This window comes from Eumetopias jubatus, unplaced genomic scaffold, assembly GCF_037043125.1.
Source record: "Eumetopias jubatus isolate StellerSeaLion01/CBP00866 unplaced genomic scaffold, mEumJub1_p1.0 scaffold_1, whole genome shotgun sequence".
NCBI lineage: Eukaryota > Metazoa > Chordata > Mammalia > Carnivora > Otariidae > Eumetopias > Eumetopias jubatus.
Window position 1 is genome coordinate 173,675,465 of NW_028274807.1, and position 16,792 is coordinate 173,692,256.

At 35.4% G+C, this 16,792-nt stretch overlaps 1 protein-coding gene across 1 annotated transcript in view; it reads right to left on the reverse strand.

The window, feature by feature from the left end:
- Positions 1-16,792, reverse strand: part of CNTN4 (contactin 4) — a 305,070-nt gene that overhangs the window by 223,035 nt on the left and 65,243 nt on the right. The gene's annotated exons all lie outside the window — the stretch shown is intronic.

Sequence of the window (16,792 nt, forward strand, 5' to 3'; positions counted from 1 at the left end):
TTCACAAACCATTTATTATGTGCAATTATATGTGTCACTCTATAAATACCTAGCATATGACTCTCCCTATATATGCACACACACATTATATACAATGTATATTGTATAAACAGACATATGCACACATACATAATTGTTTCAAAGTTCTTGCATTTTTTTAAAAATTTATAAGGTACTGTCCAAGGTTCTGTTTGGGAAAAAAAAAAAAAGTTCCCCTCTGTCAAGGAGGTCAAGTCTGGTAAGAAAGATAAGATATTACAAACCCAAAGATCACAGTTTGAGTCAGTGAATAAGCAGTTGCCAATAAAAATGAGTTAATGTAAAAAATATGTCTAATAAAGTGACATATTACTGTTGAAAAAAATGGTTCTTCTTCCATCCTCCCAAATGTAAATCCTCTCAACAGGAAGTATTTTAAGTGCCATTTCATTTTTTTGTTATCTAAAACATTTGATTTAATAACCTCTTATCAGATTTGAGGATTATTCCAAGCCAAGTATATTCTGCAGGTTTGCAAGGCTATCTCAATTTGCACACTAGAGTACATGGACATTCATTGACTATTTCCTCCATGTTGGTCATTTTGGTAAATATTTTATGACAATTATCTGAGGTGATCCTAACAATAATTATATGAGCTAATTACCATTAATATCTCCATTTTACAGGCTAGCAAGGAGAGGCACCATGAGGTTTGTTAAAGGCTACGTTAATGAGCGATGAAGCTAGGGGGAGAAAGAGGAGAGCTTCCTGCAGTTACAAAATGGGATGTTTCTACAGTCAGGCTTGACTTTAAGGAGAGGGCAGGATATTAAAAAACTTAGACACATACATATCTTCATTACCAACTTCTGGAATTATGCAAATTTTAAGATCATACATTATTATTTTCATCAATGGAGTACTTATAAAAATTTCATTAAACATGATTTGGTTGTCAGCTCAGGATACAAATATTGTATCCTCTACAGCTTCTGCCCTGTAGGGACCCAAGAGTACAGTGGGCACGACTGACAGGTAACACTTAATCATAGAAAGCCAAACATATGTCAGAGTTAAGGTGTGAAACAGGGTACCTGGAGGACATGTACGTATTCAGCACAATACAGAGAAGCACTATAAGTTGAATTACATTTCTGCTGTAATACAATTATTTTAATCCAAGGAGTATCAAGTGACACTAAGACATGATATTTTCTTTCAAGGACATGGCTCTTCAAAAGAGATTAACTGAGAGATTTAAAAAACTTTATTATGGAAAATGGTTTAATATTGTAAACCATTATCCCTAAAAGTAACAGTGAATCACTCTGAATTGTCACTTCTCCACAGAGGTTCTTAGAATACATCATCTAAGTCTTTGCACAAACATCCCAACCAATCTTTAGAGTTGCATGAAAAATTAAGGACGAATAGATAACAGAGATCAAGTCTTATCCAGGCAAAATGCACCACGGTTATGACTAGAGAAGGGGCATTAAGAAATGAGAAACACATGCAATGATTTTTAACTGACCTTACTGAGTTTAAAAAACTAGATTTCTCTTTCTTCCTTTTTGGTTTATGAATTCATGCGGTTCTACAAGGACTGGGCAGTCAGAATAAATCACATTAATCTGCTATTTGAGAAAATATTTAGACATATTTCTTAGTAGTTAGTTGAAATAAATTCCACATGGGAAACCCTACTTACATAGTGAATGAAAAGATTGCATTTAGACAGATTTGACTTTGAAATCAACTCTGCCATATATTAGCCATGTTGCTGACCTTGGGCAAGTCTTCAGTTTCTCATAAATAAATGTGAATAAATGTGCTTTGTTTTCAAGTAAGAGTCATGGGCAACAATTAAATAAGATAATACTTGAAAAGCACAAGACCAAACACAATGCCTGTCATGCTACAAGTTTGGTGTTCAGTATATGTTTGTTCTGTCCACTGAAAAATGCCACAATACAGTGGCAAATCATAACCCAAACATTTTATTTATGAGAGTGTTCCAAATAGTAAATGAATTCTAGAGAAAATTCTAGAGAGCTATAGAAGCTAAACAAAGGTCACTGCATTTAAGCACATTTAAGGAAAAATTTCATGTCCAAAACAGGCCTTTTTAGATATAACTACCCATCTAGATCATAATTACTGGCAGCATGATAACTGTAGAAATCAAAGAATTATGTGTGTGAATGGTATTTTTTGAAGCTTATATACTCATGGCTCAGGCATTTCTCAGCAAATTCCCACATATATTATTTTTCTAAGAGTCATTTTATTTCTAAAGCCTTGGTACTAGGTAATGATGGTTAGCAACAGACATTACAAGATAGTTAGAATATATTAGGGATAATGCTCTATTAGCATGACCATTGCTCTAATAGCAATAATAGCATCTACCTGCAAAATGTATTAAGGTCATACCATGTGCCAAGCACTTTTCATATAGATGTCATTTAATTCCATCATAGTTTAAATTCCCAACTTAAAGATGATAGAAGTGAAGCTCAGAGATGTTTAGTATCATCTTCACCCACCGAGGAAGTAGTCAGAAATATACAAATTCATATCTGTCTCCCTCCAAAGCTACTGCTCTCAAACACCAGAATCTATGGCTTCCCCAATGATTTAGTGAAGCCAGTGAAAAAGAGCATTCAAACTAGCTATCTCAGAGACAAAAAAAAAAAAAAATAACTGAATGAATGAATATTAAGCTCTTTAGTGAATATGTAAGAAAATCCACATTTCAATGCACAAAGCTTTGAGTAGGTACATTTGATTCCAAATCTTCTATTCCTTTGCTTTTCCTTGTGGGTGAGTACTCAATGTAGGGATTTTTAAACATTAGGTGCAAAGGATGAAATTGAACAAAGAGAAAACAATCAGAAATAACTTCATTGAGACTGTTGAATCACAGACCTATACCTCTGAAACAAATAATACAATATATGTTAAAAAAAAAAAAAGAAGATAGCAGGAGGGGAAGAATGAAGGGGGGTAAATGGAGGGGGAGATGAACCATGGGAGACTATGGACTCTGAGAAACAAACTGAGGGTTCTAGAGGGGAGGGGGGTGGGGGGATGGGTTGGCCTGGTGATGGGTATTAAAGAGGGCATGTACTGCATGGAGCAGTGGGTGTTATATGTAAACAATGAATCATGGAACACTACATCAGAAACTAATGATGTAATGTATGGTGATTAACATAACATAATAAAAAAAAAGAAATAACTTCATTAAGAAGCATGATTGTTGCATTGTCAGGAAGGTAGCTGAACAAATGCCGTCAGTTACTAAAGATAGGGATGAATAAATGCTGTATATGTATGACAAGGAATTAATATCCATGTATTGTGGCTTTTTAAAACAGCTTGTTTTTCCAGCTCTGTATATGGTTCGCTGACATGTGGTTCGTATACTTTTAAAAAATAAATGGCTATACTTTTTGGTGTTGACTTCATTCATCAGTGTTTTACATAATTTTTTCCAGAAATCATATGCTAAGGGATGCACAATTTTGTGGCAGATGTGTTTTCATATCATATTTTTCTGTGGAAACAATTGTCCTTTATTCTGCTATGGAATGTAATATCAGCATTTCATTTTTAAATGAGATTAGAAAATATGCTATAGTACTTGTAATGTGTATTGAGTGCATGGAGGAAATGATTTAACAGTTAAATTTCCGAGGGAGTAAAAGTATACAAAGGTCTTAAAGCTGCAATATGTGATAAATAATAAAAGGCCTTAATATATGAGAATACTTAGAATTCAAACTGCAGAGTAAATCAGAGAGAGAGGGAAAAATCTCCACATATTTCCTGTCTGTAAAGTTATTAAATGTTTAGAGGAAAGGAAGAGATACCTTATAATAAAAATCTGGATGTACTCTAGAGAAAATAAAATCAAGAGGGCCCAAGATATTTTTTTGAGAAATAACAGTAAATAAGAAAAAGTAACATATTCAGGCCATCATTAAGGGCCTACCCATTGAACATGGAAGAACTAAAGCCATTCATAGAGTGGGACAAGCCAGAGTATAAGAAGTTTAGGTTTGGGGCGCCTGGGTGGCTCAGTCGTTAAGTGTCTGCCTTTGGCTCAGGTCATGGTCCCAGGGTCCTGGGATTGAGCCCCGCATCGGGCTCCCTGCTCCGCGGGAAGCCTGCTTCTCCCTCTCCTACTCCCCCAGCTTGTGTTCCCTCTCTCACTGTGTCTCTCTCTGTCTAATAAATAAAATCTTAAAAAAAGAAAAAAGTTTAGTTTTAAAATGGCCAGAAGAGGCTAATGAGATCATAACACACATCATGGTTTGTTAAGAATCTACAAAGAAGCAGGAGAAAAGGAAAGAAGAAGAATGAAACAGTAAACATGCAAGCAATGCATGTATTTTTAGTACATGTGTTAGTCACTACAAATTAAAAAGGAACAACAACAATTCACTTTTTTTCCTGATTTGGGTAGGCATGGATCCTAATAATTCTTATAGAGTGTCCTTAGAACAAGAAATTTCCATCACCAGTTTCCTTTGTTATTGCTTCCTCCAATTTTGAAAGTAGCAATCATAAGGAAATCAATATCAGCTTGGAAAAATGGTCAAGCAATACATTTGTTATAATACGATTTCCATAATGATGATTGCACCATTTTTTTTAAAGAGGTATTTTTGGAACATAACTTTAAAAGCTGATTATCATACAGTATATTTAAAATTATGTTTTGACTCTTTGCCAATTGTTCCCTGAGTGTATGCATTTGTGGATGCACATTTGCATGGTTTCTTGAATTCTAGAGACTCCTACTGAAAACAAGTCTAAATTTATAAAACCTTAGGCATTGCAAAGCTGCATCTTTTACATCCTTTCCACTCAGGAAGAAAGAAGAAACCATTAGTGAAACTGGCATGGTTGATTGGGTTTCCCAGTGAGAATATACAGCAAGAGGAAGAATTGCATAATGGTTTAACACACTGGCTTTGTAGTCAGAAGGACCTGAGTATAAATCTGGTACTCTTACTTTCTTTCTGTATGATGGTGGTAGGTGAGTTATTTAATATCCTAGAACTTCAGTTTCTTCATCTCTAATATTAGGATAATAATCCTTATCTCATAGAGCTCTTTAAAGGTGAAGATCATGCATATGAAGTATTTACATACTGTCTGATGCAAAGTCAGTAGCCTATACATGTTAACAATATCATTATCATTTCTTGCCATCAAAGGAAACCGTAAGAAAGTGACTTACTGGGGGAAAGCCTGTGAGTCCGAACTTCCACCAGATAAGGTAACACTAGAGTGGTCAAGTCAATTGTCCCATGGCAAAAAATGCTAATAGGGCCTAAAACAGATCTTTTTTTGCTAACCTAATATTGTTTTTAAGTCTAGACAGGAGCTGAAGTAAACAGGCTACCTTATTCTTTCCAGCGCATGGACTGTATTCTTTATATGACTTACAATTAAGATATACTCACATATAACGGATTCAGACAATTTTCCTCAAGAACTTTTTCTTATGATGATATGATCTGAGAAAGTTTGTGTTACTTTTTAATGTAAAGGTGGAAAATATTTTCATAAAACAGTAAAAACCTGATGTTTGTTTATCTTCTACAATGGATGCAAACATATGATGTTTGAAACAGAAATAAATTATGAAACATATTATTTACAGATTATATAAATTTACTCATTGAACTTAAAGTTTTAGAAGTTCACAATGTATACCAGATGGAAATAGGATGGCTATAAATGGAAATTGAAATATATGTATATATGATTATAAAATATTGATACACTTGTCACTATCTTGCTTTTCCTTATGTCGTTAACTTTCCCATTTGTTTATCCAATCTTCAGCAAATATTTTTTGAGTTCCTCTTTTATTGCAAGTATTGATGTCAGGTATCTTATTTCTCTAACAACTAAGTAAAACAAAACAAAAGAAAAACGTATGTCTATGCTAAATATCTGATATTAAATACCCTATTTGTTGGCAGTCTAAAGTAAGGGACCAAAATCTGATTTGAGGTGGCGATCTGACATTGAAAAGTAAAGTAACTCTCTTTCCTGGAGATCTTTGTACAGATAAAAAGGGCTTTATTAATATTTCTAAGTTAACGTACACTCAATTTACAAATGACTCATTCATAGAACTGGCTTATGACTTTGTTCTTTCATAGTCCTAATGCTGCTACTATGGACATCCCTATGAAAATTCTTAGAGCACTTATTTCCAAGTACAAAGGAAGAGCCTGTGGGAGCTCTCCCAGGTACTGAATATGACAACACAATGTTCTCCCACCAAATATCTGAATTTTTTCTTACCCTCTTTAGTCATGCCAGATGAAAACTCTATAATTTAGGGATTACTTTGGAATTACAGAAATTACACTTTAAACCATAAATAGCTATAAATGCATTAGCTTGCAAGTAGTCATTTACAGTGAAGAGTGAATTAATCCAAACAGATTGCTTCCTCTTAATAAGTAAATAAGAGCAGTAGGAATTCTTCAAATGGGAGTTTTGATTAACCAAAGAAGAAACAAAAGAAAATGTTATCTATGAAGTAATGGGGAGGGTAAAATAGGGCTGAGAAAGCTCAAGAAGAAATTAATGACCTAAAAAATAGGATGAGGAAAGGTGTGTAGAGATTGTCAAAGACAAATTTGCCTGGGGTCAGCAATCTTGCATTTTGCAAGAGGAGGTTATGCTCCTCTTTCTCTTTCACCACATTACTACATCATTTTTTGTTTCCAGCAACAAAACCTAGGCAAGAACTTAAAATGTGTGTATGTGTTAAGGAGGCTTCTGTGGACTGTTTGGGAAATTAATCACTTTTGTAAATTCTAACTCATTAGCAAACAACAACAACAACAACACAATGGAAAGCCAGTTTTAACTAGCTTCCATAAAGAACTCAATTTCTCACTTTTCATATGTTCATTCATTTAATCCTTGCAACAAACTCTATAAAGTATTATATTAATCCATTTTATACAAAGAAACACCCAAGTTAACACCGAAGATCAAAGAAATAGTATAAGGAAGAGAATAAATTATAATCCAGGTTTACCTAATCCAGAAGTATATATACTTAGCCTCTTTCTACACAGAATTAAATTTAAAAAATGAAACCATACTTGTTGTCTGGTTGACTATTTGAGACTTTTGCTTTTTCATCCCTCTACTATTATTTTCTTGACTTTTTGAGAAAATAAAGGTTGCTTTGCTGCCCTTTGCTCTGTAAGTGTATGACTCTCTCCTGGTAGCTCTTTTTATTTCTCATATTAGTTTTTTTTTCTCTTTCTACACTTTTTTGGCATATTCTATTTTATCTAGACCTTTGTGTTACTTAATAAGTCAAAGAACAACTCAATTTAAAATGTTTGAGTTTCTCCATGTGTTCCATAAAAACCTGAACCTATCTAACTCACAAGGTTACTGTGATTAGTGTGATATGGCAACTTAAATAATGTTGTTCTCCTTTGGAGACAGGTGCTCTAAAATAGAAGCTATTATTACCAGCATTTTTCTCTACAGGAGCTCACCTCTTTTCGCATATCATTCTGACTCAGGAGTGTCAATGGTTAGGCAGCTGCATTCCCTATCCTTGGTTTCATGTTTACACAACACAAACAGAAACAAAGATTTCAGAAAAGCATTTGGTCTAGTAAATTTTAAATAAAATATGAAATCTTCACTGTATTCTACAAAGGCCCTTTAATATCTGGTCCCCGCCTATGTACCCAGTCCCATTTCCTGTTATTTTCTCCTTCCTTATTTAAACCATAATAAACATGTTTTGCTTTCTGTTCTTCAAACATTTTAAGGCTAATCCTTTTTTAAAGATCTTTGAACTTGATGTTCCCTTTGTTTGAAATGCACTTGACTCATCTTTGGCTCATCATTCCCATCCCTCAGGACTCAATTCAAATGTCACCTCCTCAGAGTAGCCTTTTCTGAGGGTTTATCTCAAGTAGACCACCACCTGGCTCCAGACACTTTCCATCACATCACCTCTTTATGATGTCTTACACAGCAATCATCGCCAGCCTCTGCAAATGACTTTGTTTGCTTATATGCTATTTGGTTTATTGTCTCCCCAACGCCCCCCTCAATCCCTTTATCTTGGGATAAAGGCTCACTGTGGCAGGAATCTTTTCAGTCTTTATCAATCTGTAGCACAGTGCCCCCAGCAGTGTTTGATACATAGTAGTTACTTAATTAGTATTTGTTGAGCACTGCTCTCCCTCCTGTTTCACACACTGAGTCAGCAAGACTTGGCCTAGAGTGAACTTTCTTGTGTTTGTCCACATGACAGACCATTTCCCAACATCTTGGCTACAAAAGACCTTTGGGTGCTGGATCTTGCCAGGGATGCTCTGGAAGGTAACTTTAAGAAAAGGTCTCTGATCAAAGGGGTCAAGCCACTTACCACACCTAAATATGAAAGCTTAGAGATACACTTCACTAAGACTGAAATACAATCAGGGTATGAAATAAATTCACTGCTTGGTACAAGAAATACTCTCCCACCCGCTGACCCCTGAGGCTCAGGAAATGCCCAAGATGATTAAAATATCAAACAACATCATGCAAATTGCATGGGTCTGTTATTTGTGATCAGGGCTATCAGTTAGTCAGTGATATATCATACAATTATCTGTTTTTCATCTAGTGTAAAAATTCTGTAATTTGGTAGACTTACAATCATTACAGTTTTGACAGAAAGAAACATGATTCTTCATTTTGTACTTTTACTGCATAGTCTTTTCTTCTCCCCTCTGAAAATTAAAATTAGCAAGTTATAATTCATTGTACGAGTCTTCTTAATAAACGGGCAACCCTAGAGGGCAAATCAAATACATTCAACTAACACTAGAATAAATACCCTCTGAAGAAATGCTGAAAAGGCATGTATCAGGAGGCCATTGTAAAGTCAGTAATCTCTAGGAAAAACCTTGGGAAGATATTACTAAATGAAGATATATGGGCCACAGATCATGATCAAACCCTAGAGACCACAAATCTACCAGCCATACAATTGGTTGTGAAAACACTGTGCTTTAAAGAAATCTTTTCATCTCAAACTTTTTCATTCCATTTATTTTATTTTGTTAACCTTTTAGGGATACAAGCCTGAGCAATGAATTCATCTTCAAGTATGCCTCGCACTGTGTGGCAGTGGGTACAGTCTCTAAGGAAGAAGGGCACTTCCTGCTCATAAATGAAACTAGGTAGGTACTCATATATTTAAATGTTCTCTTATTTCTACCCAAAAAAGTAGGCATATGTCCCAAGGAGCTTGGGAAGAAATTACACTGACTGTTAACTTTAAAGGGAGAGGCATACTTTATCAGTTTTTCCTGACACTCTATGCTCTGAAATAAAGTTTTGCTTTAAAAGCAAACTGAAGAGTCCTCACTACATACTTAGTTTAGGATTTTTGACACAATAAAATAAGGAATGGTGACTCATGAAGAAAAATACCAGTCTTCATATAGTCACTGCTCCTAAAAAATTGGACATGTTTGCCATATAGTTACTTTGGGGAAATCAAAGCTATTGGAACTAACAGGTTTGTTTAATCACTGGCTCAAAAAGTATACTTCTCTGCCCTTTTTCTTTCTCTTCTTTGAGTATAAAACATATCTTGGGATACTGGATGCTGAATTAGCTGTATCTAGTATACTCCTTAAAAAAAGTTAAGGGCATAAAAAAAGTTCTGTATATAAATGAAATTCCCAGATGAAGAGCAGCTGTTATTTATGTTGAATTTAAGTTGCTTTGGCAACTTCAACCATATATTTTTATCTCATTACAGTTTTGAAAATAAAACCATCATCAAATATACATGTAAGCTATGTGTTTATTCATCATCTATTTAGAATTTGCTATAGATGCTGTTTCACTGTTCTTATTTTCACAGAGAGAAATCAGAGATAAGGCTGCAGTGTGGTAAACCTGCTGATTTTTGGAAATGCCATCACTCAAGCCTCTTGCTTTTAAATGCACTGTTAAGGGAGATGAAAACTAATACAGATTCAATCAATACTTATAATATGCTTAAGATGAGCACTTATTATATGTCAGCTACTATTACAGGCAAAGGGGGATATATTATTGAACAAAAAAAAATTCTCCTCTCAAAGAGGCTAAAGTGGACAAAATGACCATAAGCAAAATAAATAAATCACACTTAGTGTCTGGTGATAGGGGCTATAGGAACCTAAGTTAGGAAAACATAGGAAAAAATAGGATAAGTAATGTTGGTATGAACTTTTAAAAGAGGAAGATCATGTAAAAGTAGAATCTTTTCACTTCCCTTCCTACTTCCAAATGTGAAGGAATAAATCACTCTCCGTCTGCCAACTCAGCTCTTGGCCCCCACAGAGAATGCCAAGAATGGTGCAAAGTAGTGCCAAGTGGCACAGCAGTCTCGATTTAGTTTCGTACGTTCTTATTTATAACTGAAGTTGAAGTCACCTTAATACAAGTAACATCTGAGAAGCCTAATAAATATTTTTCTATTGTATCTAAAAGTTGAACACAGTTCCCCAGCAAAAAAAAAAAAAAAAAAAAAAAAAAAACATAAAACTTGAAATAACTAAATAACTGAAGAAATGGCAGAAACAAATGAGCAGGCATACTAAATATATCCTGATTTCTTAAAGGAAGACAATCACCAAACCGGTACTATGATAATTTACGTGCTGCTTCAGACAATGTTACTGTTTTTCGGTCTCAGAAATCCTACAGAGCCAGAGATTTTCAGAGCTGGGATGATCTTAATGCCTTAGTGTGTTTGGGCTGCTATAACAAATACACACAGACCGGGTGGCTCAAACAACAAACACTGATTTCTCACAGTTCCGGAGACTGAGAAGTCCAAGATTAAGGTGCTGGCAGAGCTGGTGTCTGCTGAAGGTCTGCTTCCTGATTTGCAAATGGCCGTCTCCTCATTGTATCCTCCCATGGTGGAGAATGGGGAGAGAGGAAGCTCTCTCTGTCTCTTCTTATAAGGGTATTAATCCCATTCATGGGGGCTCGACCCTCATGACCTAATCACGTCCCAAAGACTCCACCTCTTATTGCTGTCACATTAGGGGTTAGGATTTCAACATATGAATTTTAGAGAAACACAAACTTTTATTCCATAACATCATCCTTTTTTCAGTCTGAACTCCTTTCCTCATCCTTCCTCCTCCCCATAAATATTATCATGTCATATGTGGTAGATGGTGCGGAGAATATGAAGGCATATCAAACATGGTCCTGACCTCAAGAAGTTTACAATCTACATTAGACAGACAGACACATAAATAACTCCATTGCAAGGTATAAAGGAGGTAATCAATGCTGCGGAGCTGTAGAGAGAAAGTGTTATGGGAGATGAAAGGAAGTACTTTTTGTTGGGGGTAAATCATCCAGTCAGCATTCCATCTGCAAAGATGATGAATCAAAGTGTATGAGTACCAAGAGAATTGGATCTTGGGTTTAATTAATGTCAGCACACATGACTTGGCTCCTCTCCTTCCCTGTCGCAGGACTGTTCATTCTCCCCACTTTCTTTAATGCGGGTCAGTGCACACAGGCAGCCTCATTCTACTGCAAGCTGACAGTGGGTTCTTCAGCATCAAGCACGTTCAGTTACTCAAACCGACTGTGCCAACCATTGAAATTCCTGGTACTCTTGTTTTCAAAAAATATGACACAAGCTCATCTCCAGCTAGAGCCTCATCTTGCATGTCAGCACTGGCCTCTCATCTTTCCATCTTTGCAGTGTTACTCCTGGGGTCATTTTCCATTCCGATGTCTCTGCCTCATAACTTATCTACTGGAGTTTCCAGAAGAATCCAACGTGACCCTTGTTGCTCTTCTGAACCAAGAAATTCTACACATCAAACCTCATTGTGGCACTCAAATTTCCACAGACTTCTTTAAACACTGTATATGAAGCCACCATTATCAGAATGCTATAGAACAGGGCAAAGGACAGAGACATTTTTAAATGTCCCTGTAATGTGTGTGTGTGTGTGTGTGTGTGTGTGTGTGTAGTTGGATAAGTTAACGAAGGTATTTTGGACCTTTACTATATAACCTTGATTCATTAACCTTAACTCATACCCAAGATCACTCTAACTCATGCCTGAACGAAGCTTATCTATCACACATACTTTTTTCCATAAGGCACATCACAGGCTTCTAGCACTTAGGAACACTAGACTGCACTCCAGCATTACACTTTGAACTATTTTAAACAATGAAATTACCAAAAAAGAACACAAAAATGCAAAAAAAAAAAAAAAACCCATGGCAATAAGATTGCCAAAAGGACATTTGTTTATACTATGAGAGCTGAACCAAGAAGGCAGAACATCACTTCATTTAACTTCATCAGAGAAAGTGTATAGAAAGACTCAAATATTTTGCCGTTCTGCACATGTTCATGGAGGACAATAAAGGCACTAAGAATACTGATTTGGGGGTTATTGATACATTTCAGAGATCCTCAATCTACACCCAGCATCTAGCTCCAGACTGGGCACTTTGCTGGTATTCAATAAATGTCAAAGTTAGATATTCGGTATTGTACACAGAATTTAAATTTGGATGATATAAAAAAAATTATCCCCTAGACCATACTTCAGATAATATATGATTATGAAGAAGATGATGATGATGATAATGACAGTAATAACAGTAAGAGTTTAGCAATAACAACGACAATAAAACTATTAGACATAGTAGTAATAATAATAGCAACTAGATCAATGATATGTTTCCTTATATTTTTATAGTACTTTAAAAAACTGCTTTATTTCTGTTGAGTCTTCATGAATTTTGGGACCATCTTGATTATCAAAGCCACCTGATCTATATACCTAAATGAATGTAGTTCTTCAAAATGGACTCCTCGGGGTGTGCATTTTTTTCCCATTTTTTTATTACGGTAAAACACACATGACATAATATTTCCCATTTTAAATATTTTTAAGTGTACAGTTCAGTGGTATTTAATAAATTATTAATGTTGTGCTAATATCATCACCATCTATTTCCATAACTCTTTTCATCTGGTAAAACTGAAATTCTACCTGTTAATAACCTCCCATTCCCCACTCCTCCTGCCTCTAGCTTCTGGCAACCACCATTCTACTTTGACTCTATAAATTTGTATAGTCCTTATTTTTAAAAATTAAAAGAGAAATTACTCATAATAATGCATCTGATTATGGAAACATCTCTGTAAAGTAGACAGTGATGGCATTAAGTACTAACTGCTGTATATAGAAGGCAACATTTGAAATTCAGAAAAGTTAAGAGATTTGTTCAAAGTTAAACCTTTAATAAGGTTTAGTCACAATAGTCTTGACTATTGTGAATAATGCTCCAATAAACATGGGAATGCAGATATCAATTTGAGATTCTATTTTCATTTCCTAAGTGTCTGTCAACAGATGAATGAATAAAGAAGATGTGATACATATATGTATGTATATATATACACAATGGAATATTTTTCAGTCATGAGGAAGAAGGAAATCCTGCCATGTGTGACAACATGGATGAAACTTGGAGCATTATGCTAAATGAAATAAGTAAGAGAAAGACAAATACTATTTGATATCACACATATGTGGAATGTAGAAAGGCCAAACTTATACAAACTGAGTAGGATGGTGGTTACCAGGGGCTGGAAGGTGGGTGAAATAGGGAGATGTTGGTTAAAGGGTATAAACTTCCAGTTTTAAGACAAGCAAGTTCTGGGGATCTAATATACAGCATGGTGATTATAGTTAGCAACAATGTATTAGATTGTTGAAAGTTGCTAAAAGAGTAGATCTTAAACATTTTCATTGCAAAAAAAAAAGAAATGGTAATCATGTGATCAGACGGAGGTGTTAGCTAAAGCTATGGTAGTCATCATTTTGCTATATATAAAGGTATGAGATCAACACATTGACACCTTAAACTTATACACTGTTATATCAATTATATCTCAATAAAGCTGAAAATAATAAGTAAATGATCTGAGCCTAGACTCTAAAACACTTTTGGTGGAGATTGCAAACTCCTTGAGGGCAAGAATGCCATTTCACCCTTCTTAGGCTCCCAAAACCTATCTCAATGTTCTGATGAGTGGACATGCCATGAAATATTGTTCTTAACCATGATGACAATGAAAGCAATGTTATTTTGGATTGAAGAGCAGAACCGTAGCATTTTAAAGTAGAGACCCACTTTTTAAAAATGCTTTCTCTTTCTCCTCTGAAGGTCTTTATTATTTTACCAAAATTCATGAAAGGGAACAAAAATTACCTTTTGAAATTGACATGCCGTGCCTGGAGTGATATGTGAGGCTACGAAATTTTAACAACCCAGTTCAGCTGTGTTATTAATATTGCTCTTCCTGATTAGTGTTAATTGGAATGTTTTAATTGATGCAATGTTTTACTGCCTTCACAGCTTGAATGAGTTGAAGTGCAGAGAACAATTTTTCAATAAGAAAAGCTAACAAAAACTACCCTGATCTTACTAAATTCTGTATGAATATATTGTGACAAGCAGACATCACAAATTCATTGTAGTAGAGAATGGGATGACTATCATACTCATTTATTCAATTCTTTTAACATGTTTATGAAATTCATGTTTATGAATATTAATTCATCAGACCCTGTTTTAGGGGCTTGGGACACAACAATAAACAAATCAGACAAGTATCCTTGCCATTGCAAGATGTAAATCTGGTCAGGTGAGGTAGGAAAATAAAAACATGATAAATTTTAATTGCTAGGTATGTTAGAAGATAGTGAAGCTGTGGGAGATGCAAAAAATAGAACATAGTAAGAGAGACTGGGAGAGCTGGAAGGACAGCTGCAATTTTAGATAAAGGGTTCAGGGTAAGTCTGAGGAGTGTGGTGACATTAGAGCAAAGACTTGAAGGAGGTAAAAGACTTGACCCGGTGAGTGCTTAGGGGGAACCATCCTATGAGGAACACCAGGAGCCCATTTTAACTGGAGTGGAATGAACAAGGAAGAGAGCAGTTAAGAGATGGAGTCAAGAAGGTCTTGGGGCAGGGAGAATGAGTGACTGTTTGGGGCTTTGTGGACCCCTGTAAAGTCCTTGGCTCCTATTCTGAGCATACATGGAGATACTACAGGTTTTTGAGCAGAAGAGTGACATAGTTTAAGGTTTTGTGGTTAGTCAACTCAGTTCTGTTCGACCAGAATGACTGCCCATTACATGCCTGGTGGAGTGCTAAGAATCAAAAGATTTGTAAAGGTAAATTAAGACAAGCCACTGTTTTGAAGAATTCCCCATCTTGTAGAGAGATGTGGACATGTGCTAAATTGCTTTAGCACATGTATAAACAAAGTACTTATGGGAATACCAAGGAGAAAGCAAAATAGTTTTCCTGCAGGAAAAAAAATATAATAGTATATAATATGCGGACTTGGTGTCAAAAAATAATATTTCAAGAGGAGAAAAAAGAGAGGAAAGAATGCCAGGATGACAGTGTGAAAATGAATAAAGGAAACCTCATTCCAAATGGAGTCAAGAAGCAATGAACAGGGAGCTCTCATGCACTATTACTGTTGCACCTTGCATAGTTCAGCAGGAAGAAGTAAGATTTCCTTTCTGCCCAGCAACAGCAAGATGCTCTCTCTCACCTGCAGCCAATGAGAAACAGCTACCACTTTGACTGCATGCCGCCAATGACAAGCTGCCAACACTCTGAACTCCAATATTTCTCCAGTGAACTTTTTTTCAAAACAACCCCTCCCAACTTCCTCCTTTCCTTCATAAAACGATGTTCTCCCCCTTTGTTCTCTGGACTTGCCTATGGTTCACCACAGTTTGCATCCTGATTGTGATTCCTCTTCTATTCCTGAATAAACTCATTTGCTGCTTGATAACCTCTCTTGCTTAATTTTTAAGGCCGACAAGGGACAGCACACACAACGATCAAGAGGCATTAAAAATATGTAGTGTGGTCACCAAATGGCCGACAGGTATCTGCACAAAAATAAGAGACACGAAACTAGAAAGGTAGATAAGGGTCATCCTGTAGAAATTGCCAACAGCCTAGGACTGCATTTGGTTTTCCACACAGTAATCTTACTAAACAGAACTGCTTGTAAAATATTTTGTGATTTATTTGCAAAAGTTAAAAAACAAAACAAAACAACATAATGACCTCTTAGAGATTCACAGTTCGTACTGCAGAAAAAATCCAACAGTAAAGAAACTTGTTTAATTTTGTTTAACCCATCCTTTCCTAAACTTATGTGAGTTCTGTACACTTTAGAGGTACATTTAATAATATCCTTTAGAACCAGAGTTCACCAATTTGGGGAACAATAATATAAGCAATGAGGGCTATAGTTAGAATTTAGGTATGGAGTGGGTATGATGTGTTGAACAACATAATAGTATCTAGATTTGGGAAAGTTAACTCTTACAGAGTAGTATGAAGTCAGGACAAATACTTTGGGGGTATAGCAACAGAATAGGATGAAGCTAAAAATAAATGCAAAGTAATTTGTACCCTTCATTTAATCTTTCTTCCAGAAAACTTTAAAGAACACTTGATATTATGTAAGGACTTAAGCAATTAACATTTCTTCTGATAAGTCTTAAAGAAAGAAGCTGAAACACAATGTGAACTGGTAATACTTAATTCATCTTTATTCAGAACAGTGATACTAGCCTAAATTAGATTTCATTGAATTAATGTAGCAATGAGAAAACTTGGGGGTATATTTAGCTTGTGTATTAAGTATGGATTTTATT